This window comes from Lissotriton vulgaris, chromosome 8, assembly GCF_964263255.1.
Source record: "Lissotriton vulgaris chromosome 8, aLisVul1.2, whole genome shotgun sequence".
Classification (NCBI taxonomy): domain Eukaryota; kingdom Metazoa; phylum Chordata; class Amphibia; order Caudata; family Salamandridae; genus Lissotriton; species Lissotriton vulgaris.
Window position 1 is genome coordinate 808,077,099 of NC_141696.1, and position 9,066 is coordinate 808,086,164.

The 9,066-nt window shown below is 43.1% G+C and overlaps 2 non-coding genes across 2 annotated transcripts in view; both read left to right on the forward strand.

The window, feature by feature from the left end:
* The first annotated feature begins 6,174 nt into the window (after positions 1-6,174).
* Positions 6,175-6,326, forward strand: LOC147698010 (5.8S ribosomal RNA). The gene has a single exon (XR_015299476.1). It is a non-coding gene; the product is annotated as a 5.8S ribosomal RNA (ribosomal RNA).
* Positions 6,327-8,926: 2,600 nt separating this feature from the next.
* The window catches only part of LOC147698011 (5.8S ribosomal RNA), a 154-nt gene continuing 14 nt past the window's right edge, over positions 8,927-9,066 (forward strand). Inside the window, exon 1 of the ribosomal RNA XR_015299614.1 lies at positions 8,927-9,066. This exon is cut by the window's right edge and continues 14 nt beyond it. This is a non-coding gene — a ribosomal RNA (5.8S ribosomal RNA).

Here is a 9,066-nt window from a genome sequence, read left to right on the forward strand (position 1 = left end):
AAAGTCATTTCTGTGCCTGAAATTGGTCAAAATTGAAGATTTTGAGTAAGCAAAACTCTGTAAAAATGGCAATTTTGGTCACTGTGAGGGTTTAAAAAGTGGTTATTCAACATGAGGCCCGATCCAAATGACATTTTGAATCATTTTTGGTAGAGTCCAAAAAATCCATTTTCTGATGAAAAACGATGACCCCGGACCAGTCGAACGTTGAAAAAATGGTCAATATTGATAACATTTTAACATTTAATCTTTTGACTTTAAATGACGGTTGGATGTGAGTTATTACTTTTTCAACTAAAATAAGTGTGTTTAAAGTCATTTCTGTGCCTGAAATTGGTCAAAATTGAAGCTTTTGAGTAAGCAAAACTCTGTAAAAATGGCAATTTTGGTCACTGTGAGGGTTTAAAAAGTGGTTATTCAACATGAGGCCCGATCCAAATGACATTTTGAATCATTTTTGGTCGAGTCCAAAAAATCAATTTTCTGATGAAAAACGATGACCCCGGACCAGTCAAACGTTGAAAAAATGGTCAATATTGATGAAATTTTAACATTTAATCTTTTGACTTTAAATGACGGTTGGATGTGAGTTATTACTTTTTCAACTAAAATAAGTGTGTTTAAAGTCATTTCTGTGCCTGAAATTGGTCAAAATTGAAGATTTTGAGTAAGCAAAACTCTGTAAAAATGGCAGTTTTGGTCACTGTGAGGGTTTAAAAAGTGGTTATTCAACATGAGGCCTGATCCAAATGACATTTTGAATCATTTTTGGTAGAGTCCAAAAAATCAATTTTCTGATGAAAAACGATGACCCCGGACCAGTCGAACGTTGAAAAAATGGTCAATATTGATGAAATTTTAACATTTAATCTTTTGACTTTAAATGACGGTTGGATGTGAGTTATTACTTTTTCAACTAAAATAAGTGTGTTTAAAGTCATTTCTGTGCCTGAAATTGGTCAAAATTGAAGATTTTGAGTAAGCAAAACTCTGTAAAAATGGCATTTTTGGTCACTGTGAGGGTTTAAAAAGTGGTTATTCAACATGAGGCCCGATCCAAATGACATTTTGAATCATTTTTGGTAGAGTCCAAAAAATCCATTTTCTGATGAAAAACGATGACCCCGGACCAGTCGAACGTTGAAAAAATGGTCAATATTGATAACATTTTAACATTTAATCTTTTGACTTTAAATGATGGTTGGATGTGAGTTATTACTTTTTCAACTAAAATAAGTGTGTTTAAAGTCATTTCTGTGCCTGAAATTGGTCAAAATTGAAGATTTTGAGTAAGCAAAACTCTGTAAAAATGGCAATTTTGGTCACTGTGAGGGTTTAAAAAGTGGTTATTCAACATGAGGCCCGATTCAAATGACATTTTGAATCATTTTTGGTAGAGTCCAAAAAATCAATTTTCTGATGAAAAACGATGACCCCGGACCAGTCAAACGTTCAAAAAATGGTCGATATTGATGAAATTTTAACATTTAATCTTTTGACTTTAAATGACGGTTGGATGTGAGTTATTACTTTTTCAACTAAAATAAGTGTGTTTAAAGTCATTTCTGTGCCTGAAATTGGTCAAAATTGAAGATTTTGAGTAAGCAAAACTCTGTAAAAATGGCAATTTTGGTCACTGTGAGGGTTTAAAAAGTGGTTATTCAACATGAGGCCCGATCCAAATGACATTTTGAATCATTTTTGGTAGAGTCCAAAAAATCCATTTTCTGATGAAAAACGATGACCCCGGACCAGTCGAACGTTGAAAAAATGGTCAATATTGATAACATTTTAACATTTAATCTTTTGACTTTAAATGACGGTTGGATGTGAGTTATTACTTTTTCAACTAAAATAAGTGTGTTTAAAGTCATTTCTGTGCCTGAAATTGGTCAAAATTGAAGCTTTTGAGTAAGCAAAACTCTGTAAAAATGGCAATTTTGGTCACTGTGAGGGTTTAAAAAGTGGTTATTCAACATGAGGCCCGATCCAAATGACATTTTGAATCATTTTTGGTCGAGTCCAAAAAATCAATTTTCTGATGAAAAACGATGACCCCGGACCAGTCAAACGTTGAAAAAATGGTCAATATTGATGAAATTTTAACATTTAATCTTTTGACTTTAAATGACGGTTGGATGTGAGTTATTACTTTTTCAACTAAAATAAGTGTGTTTAAAGTCATTTCTGTGCCTGAAATTGGTCAAAATTGAAGATTTTGAGTAAGCAAAACTCTGTAAAAATGGCAATTTTGGTCACTGTGAGGGTTTAAAAAGTGGTTATTCAACATGAGGCCCGATCCAAATGACATTTTGAATCATTTTTGGTAAAGTCCAAAAAATCAATTTTCTGATGAAAAACGATGACCCCGGACCAGTCGAACGTTCAAAAAATGGTCGATATTGATGAAATTTTAACATTTAATCTTTTGACTTTAAATGACGGTTGGATGTGAGTTATTACTTTTTCAACTAAAATAAGTGTGTTTAAAGTCATTTCTGTGCCTGAAATTGGTCAAAATTGAAGATTTTGAGTAAGCAAAACTCTGTAAAAATGGCAATTTTGGTCACTGTGAGGGTTTAAAAAGTGGTTATTCAACATGAGGCCCGATCCAAATGACATTTTGAATCATTTTTGGTAGAGTCCAAAAAATCCATTTTCTGATGAAAAACGATGACCCCGGACCAGTCGAACGTTGAAAAAATGGTCAATATTGATAACATTTTAACATTTAATCTTTTGACTTTAAATGACGGTTGGATGTGAGTTATTACTTTTTCAACTAAAATAAGTGTGTTTAAAGTCATTTCTGTGCCTGAAATTGGTCAAAATTGAAGCTTTTGAGTAAGCAAAACTCTGTAAAAATGGCAATTTTGGTCACTGTGAGGGTTTAAAAAGTGGTTATTCAACATGAGGCCCGATCCAAATGACATTTTGAATCATTTTTGGTCGAGTCCAAAAAATCAATTTTCTGATGAAAAACGATGACCCCGGACCAGTCAAACGTTGAAAAAATGGTCAATATTGATGAAATTTTAACATTTAATCTTTTGACTTTAAATGACGGTTGGATGTGAGTTATTACTTTTTCAACTAAAATAAGTGTGTTTAAAGTCATTTCTGTGCCTGAAATTGGTCAAAATTGAAGATTTTGAGTAAGCAAAACTCTGTAAAAATGGCAGTTTTGGTCACTGTGAGGGTTTAAAAAGTGGTTATTCAACATGAGGCCTGATCCAAATGACATTTTGAATCATTTTTGGTAGAGTCCAAAAAATCAATTTTCTGATGAAAAACGATGACCCCGGACCAGTCGAACGTTGAAAAAATGGTCAATATTGATGAAATTTTAACATTTAATCTTTTGACTTTAAATGACGGTTGGATGTGAGTTATTACTTTTTCAACTAAAATAAGTGTGTTTAAAGTCATTTCTGTGCCTTAAATTGGTCAAAATTGAAGATTTCGAGTAAGCAAAACTCTGTAAAAATGGCAATTTTGGTCACTGTGAGGGTTTAAAAAGTGGTTATTCAACATGAGGCCCGATCCAAATGACATTTTCAATCATTTTTGGTAGAGTCCAAAAAATCAATTTTCTGATGAAAAACGATGACCCCGGACCAGTCGAACGTTGAAAAAATGATCAATATTGATGAAATTTTAACATTTAATCTTTTGACTTTAAATGACGGTTGGATGTGAGTTATTACTTTTTCAACTAAAATAAGTGTGTTTAAAGTCATTTCTGTGCCTGAAATTGGTCAAAATTGAAGATTTTGAGTAAGCACAACTCTGTAAAAATGGCAATTTTGGTCACTGTGAGGGTTTAAAAAGTGGTTATTCAACATGAGGCCCGATCCAAATGACATTTAGAATCATTTTTGGTAGAGTCCAAAAAATCCATTTTCTGATGAAAAACGATGACCCCGGACCAGTCGAACGTTCAAAAAATGGTCAATATTGATGAAATTTTAACATTTAATCTTTTGACTTTAAATGACGGTTGGATGTGAGTTATTACTTTTTCAACTAAAATAAGTGTGTTTAAAGTCATTTCTGTGCCTGAAATTGGTCAAAATTGAAGATTTTGAGTAAGCAAAACTCTGTAAAAATGGCAATTTTGGTCACTGTGAGGGTTTAAAAAGTGGTTATTCAACATGAGGCCCGATCCAAATGACATTTTGAATCATTTTTGGTAGAGTCCAAAAAATCCATTTTCTGATGAAAAACGATGACCCCGGACCAGACGAACGTTGAAAAAATGGTCAATATTGATGAAATTTTAACATTTAATCTTTTGACTTTAAATGACGGTTGGATGTGAGTTATTACTTTTTCAACTAAAATAAGTGTGTTTAAAGTCATTTCTGTGCCTGAAATTGGTCAAAATTGAAGATTTTGAGTAAGCAAAACTCTGTAAAAATGGCAATTTTGGTCACTGTGAGGGTTTAAAAAGTGGTTATTCAACATGAGGCCCGATCCAAATGACATTTTGAATCATTTTTGGTAGAGTCCAAAAAATCAATTTTCTGATGAAAAACGATGACCCCGGACCAGTCGAACGTTGAAAAAATGGTCAATATTGATGAAATTTTAATATTTAATCTTTTCACTTTAAATGACGGTTGGATGTGAGTTATTACTTTTTCAACTAAAATAAGTGTGTTTAAAGTCATTTCTGTGCCTGAAATTGGTCAAAATTGAAGATTTTGAGTAAGCACAACTCTGTAAAAATGGCAATTTTGGTCACTGTGAGGGTTTAAAAAGTGGTTATTCAACATGAGGCCCGATCCAAATGACATTTTGAATCATTTTTGGTAGAGTCCAAAAAATCCATTTTCTGATGAAAAACGATGACCCCGGACCAGTCGAACGTTCAAAAAATGGTCAATATTGATGAAATTTTAACATTTAATCTTTTGACTTTAAATGACGGTTGGATGTGAGTTATTACATTTTCAACTAAAATAAGTGTGTTTAAAGTCATTTCTGTGCCTGAAATTGGTCAAAATTGAAGATTTTGAGTAAGCAAAACTCTGTAAAAATGGCAATTTTGGTCACTGTGAGGGTTTAAAAAGTGGTTATTCAACATGAGGCCCGATCCAAATGACATTTTGAATCATTTTTGGTAGAGTCCAAAAAATCCATTTTCTGATGAAAAACGATGACCCCGGACCAGACGAACGTTGAAAAAATGGTCAATATTGATAACATTTTAACATTTAATCTTTTGACTTTCAATGACGGTTGGATGTGAGTTATTACTTTTTCAACTGAAATAAGTGTGTTTAAAGTCATTTCTGTGCCTGAAATTGGTCAAAATTGAAGCTTTTGAGTAAGCAAAACTCTGTAAAAATGGCAATTTTGGTCACTGTGAGGGTTTAAAAAGTGGTTATTCAACATGAGGCCCGATCCAAATGACATTTTGAATCATTTTTGGTAGAGTCCAAAAAATCCATTTTCTGATGAAACACGATGACCCCGGACCAGTCAAACGTTGAAAAAATTGTCAATATTGATGAAATTTTAACATTTAATCTTTTGACTTTAAATGACGGTTGGATGTGAGTTATTACTTTTTCAACTAAAATAAGTGTGTTTAAAGTCATTTCTGTGCCTGAAATTGGTCAAAATTGAAGATTTTGAGTAAGCAAAACTCTGTAAAAATGGCAATTTTGGTCACTGTGAGGGTTTAAAAAGTGGTTATTCAACACGAGGCCCGATCCAAATGACATTTTGAATAATTTTTGGTAGAGTCCAAAAAATCAATTTTCTGATGAAAAACGATGACCCCGGACCAGTTGAACGTTGAAAAAATGGTCAATATTGATGAAATGTTAACATTTAATCTTTTGACTTTAAATGACGGTTGGATGTGAGTTATTACTTTTTCAACTAAAATAAGTGTGTTTAAAGTCATTTCTGTGCCTGAAATTGGTCAAAATTTAAAGATTTTGAGTAAGAAAAACTCTGTAAAAATGGCGATTTTGGTCACTGTGAGGGTTTAAAAAGTGGTTATTCAACATGAGGCCCGATCCAAATGACATTTTGATTCATTTTTGGTAGAGTCCAAAAAATCACATCGTCTTTCCGTGCAGGCGGCGGACGGACGGTGTCGCCTTCCTCCCGCCTTTCCTGCACTAGCAGGTGGGCGAACGTTTTCGAAAAGTTGCCTGTGACTCTTGGCGGTGAATCACTCGGCTCGCGCGTCGATGAAGAATGCAGATAGGTGCGAGAATATGTGTGAATTGCAGGACACATTAATCATCGACCCTTCGAACGCACCTTGCGGCCCCGCTTCCTCCTGGGGCATACCTATCTGAGGGTCACTCAATCGTCAATCGCCCTGGGGCTTCCCCGGGACGCGGCTGGAGCCGTCGCAGGGTTAGCTCCGCTACCTCTTTGTCCCCCTACAAGTTCAGACCCCCGATCGCCCGTGGCAGGGTCCCTCGCTGGGTCCTGCCATGGAGGTACGCCGCCGGCACGCCTGGCCCCGAGAAAGGGCCTGGCGACCGTTCCACCCCGGGCCTATTCCCAGGGCGCCTGGCTGTGTGCCGCATGAGGCTGTCTGTGGTGTCCCACCGGCTGCCCCCGCACACATGCCTCGGGTGCCCACCTCCGCGGCCGGCTTCCCAGAGAGGGCGAAGCCCTTCCGGATGTGATCCGGGGAAAGAGGGCACGCGCTGCCAGGTACACCAGGCCCCTGCTCCGGCAGGGGCCTGGCCTCTCCCCGGCAGCCCCCTTTGACGCTCCTGCGTCATTCTTCCGACTACGACCTTAGATCAGACGTGGCGACCCGCTGAATTTAAGCATATTACTAAGTGGAGGAAAAGAAACTAACCAGGATTCCCCCAGTAACGGTGAGTGAAGAGGGAAGAGCCCAGCGCTGAATCCCCTCCCGGCGGCGGGCGCGTGAAATGTGGCGTACAGAAGACCGACTCCCCTGCGTTGCTCAGGGGGCTTAAGTCCTTCTGATCGAGGCTCACCCCGTGGACGGTGTTAGGCCGTCTGCGGCCCCCGGTGCACCGGGATCGGGTCTTCTCAGAGTCGGGTTGCTTGGTAATGCAGCCCAACGTGGGTTGTAAACTCCATCTAAGGCTAAATACGGGCACGAGACCGATAGCCAACAAGTACCGTAAGGGAAAGTTGAAAAGAACTTTGAAGAGAGAGTTCAAGAGGGCGTGAAACGGTCGAGAGGTAAATGGGTGGGGTCCGTGCAGTCCGCCCAGAGGATTCAACACTGCGGGAAGGTCGGTGGCACGGGAGTTCCCGATCCCCTCCGCGGGACCGGAGCCTGGGTCCTACCCGGCCCCCGCAGGGCCCATTTCCTCCACGGCGGTGCGCCGCGACTGGCTGCGGGTCGGCTGGGAAGGCTTCGGGGTGGCAGGTGGCCTTCCGCTCTGGGGGAGGGTGTTACAGCCCCCCTGGCAGCAGCTTTGCCGTGTCAGCGGGCCGAGGGAGATTCAACCGCCTCCTCGCCCTTCCCCGGGCAACCGTCCCCCAGCCGCCCCTCAGGGCATGCCGGACGGTTGAAGGAGGGACGGGGCCCCCTGCTCCCGGCGCGACTGTCGACTGGGGTGGACTGTTCTCAGTGCGCACCGACTGCGTCGCACCGCCGGGCGGGAAGGCCCACGCCGGGCGCCATGGGTCTGCGGCGATGTCGGATACCCACCGGACCCGTCTTGAAACACAGACCAATGAGTCTAACACATGCGCGAGTCTCGGCGTTGATTAAGTGCCTGCCCTCTGTACACACCGCCCGTCGCTACTACAGATTGGATGATTTAGTGAGGTCCTCGGATCGGCCCCGCTGGGGTTGGCAATGGCCCTGGCAGAGCGCCGAGAAGATGATCAAACTTGACTATCTAGAGGAAGTAAAAGTCGTAACAAGGTTTCCGTAGGTGACCCTGCGGAAGGATCATTAACGGCAGAGTGGCCCGAGCGAACAACGGCATCAGCCCGAAGCCCTCGGCCACCTCCTGAAAGTGCACACCGTAGGCACTGGGCCGGGCCCTGCCCTGGCGCGCCCTGGCCGGCGGAGCGGTCCGCGGCCACATGGGGTGCTTGGGTGAGGACCGGGACTTCGGAGGGCCTCTTCCCCCCGGGGATTGCCCGACTGATGTGTGAGGGATCGAGGATGGTAGGGGGCGGCCCCTGTCCCCTGTCCCTCTCCGAGACGGAATCCAAGTTCACCCCGCACGACGTCCCCTCGGGGGGGAACCGAATTGCAGTGCACCCCCGGGCTGGTACCACTCCCTCCCTTGAAAATGCCCTGGTGCCGGCTGGGCCCTCCCATGCCCGAGTCCCGGTCCGGCCCAGCCGGGTTCTGGGCGACCGGGAAGTGGCCCTTCCCGTGCATCAGTGCGGCCTGGAAAAGAAGGAGCCAAGGGCCTGCGAGGGGACCTTGGCTCCTCTCGGTGGGAGGCGTGCGGGATGGGGGAAGCCGCCTGGCTCTTCCCTTCCGGTGCCTCCGACCTGGGCAAGGGCGGTGATGGGCTAATTGTCAGCCCGACGGCATGGCTTGGGGCCGCCCGGCGGCGCGCGGCTGATGTGCAGGTGGAGCGACCCTCCCTCATTGCCAGGTACCCGGTTTGACCTGGTCCCTTGTGGCCAGGCCAAGGGGTTAGAAGACTTGTGTGGTCCCTCCCTGTTACCCTGGGAGGAAACGGTGGCTGTAGGGCTGCCTGCTCCCATCGCACGGAAATCCCCCTTCCTTCCTTTCCCGCGGGTGGGCAGGTAGGCGGGGGCTCCCAGGCCGAGCGCCTGGCAGTGTTTTTTTCTCCCAATGGTGCAGTCTGACTCCCAGAGGGGAAGCCTTGAACAGGGCACCGGGGCCGTCTTGTCGTGCAGGCGGCAGACGGACAGTGTCGCCTTCCTCCCGCCTTTCCTACACTAGCAGGTCGGCGAACGTTTTCGAAAAGTTGCCTGTGACTCTTGGCAGTGGATCACTCGGCTCGTGCGTCGATGAAGAACGCAGCTAGCTGCGAGAATTAGTGTGAATTGCAGGACACATTGATCATCGACCCTTCGAACGCACCTTGCGGCCCCGGGTTCCTCCCGGGGCTATGC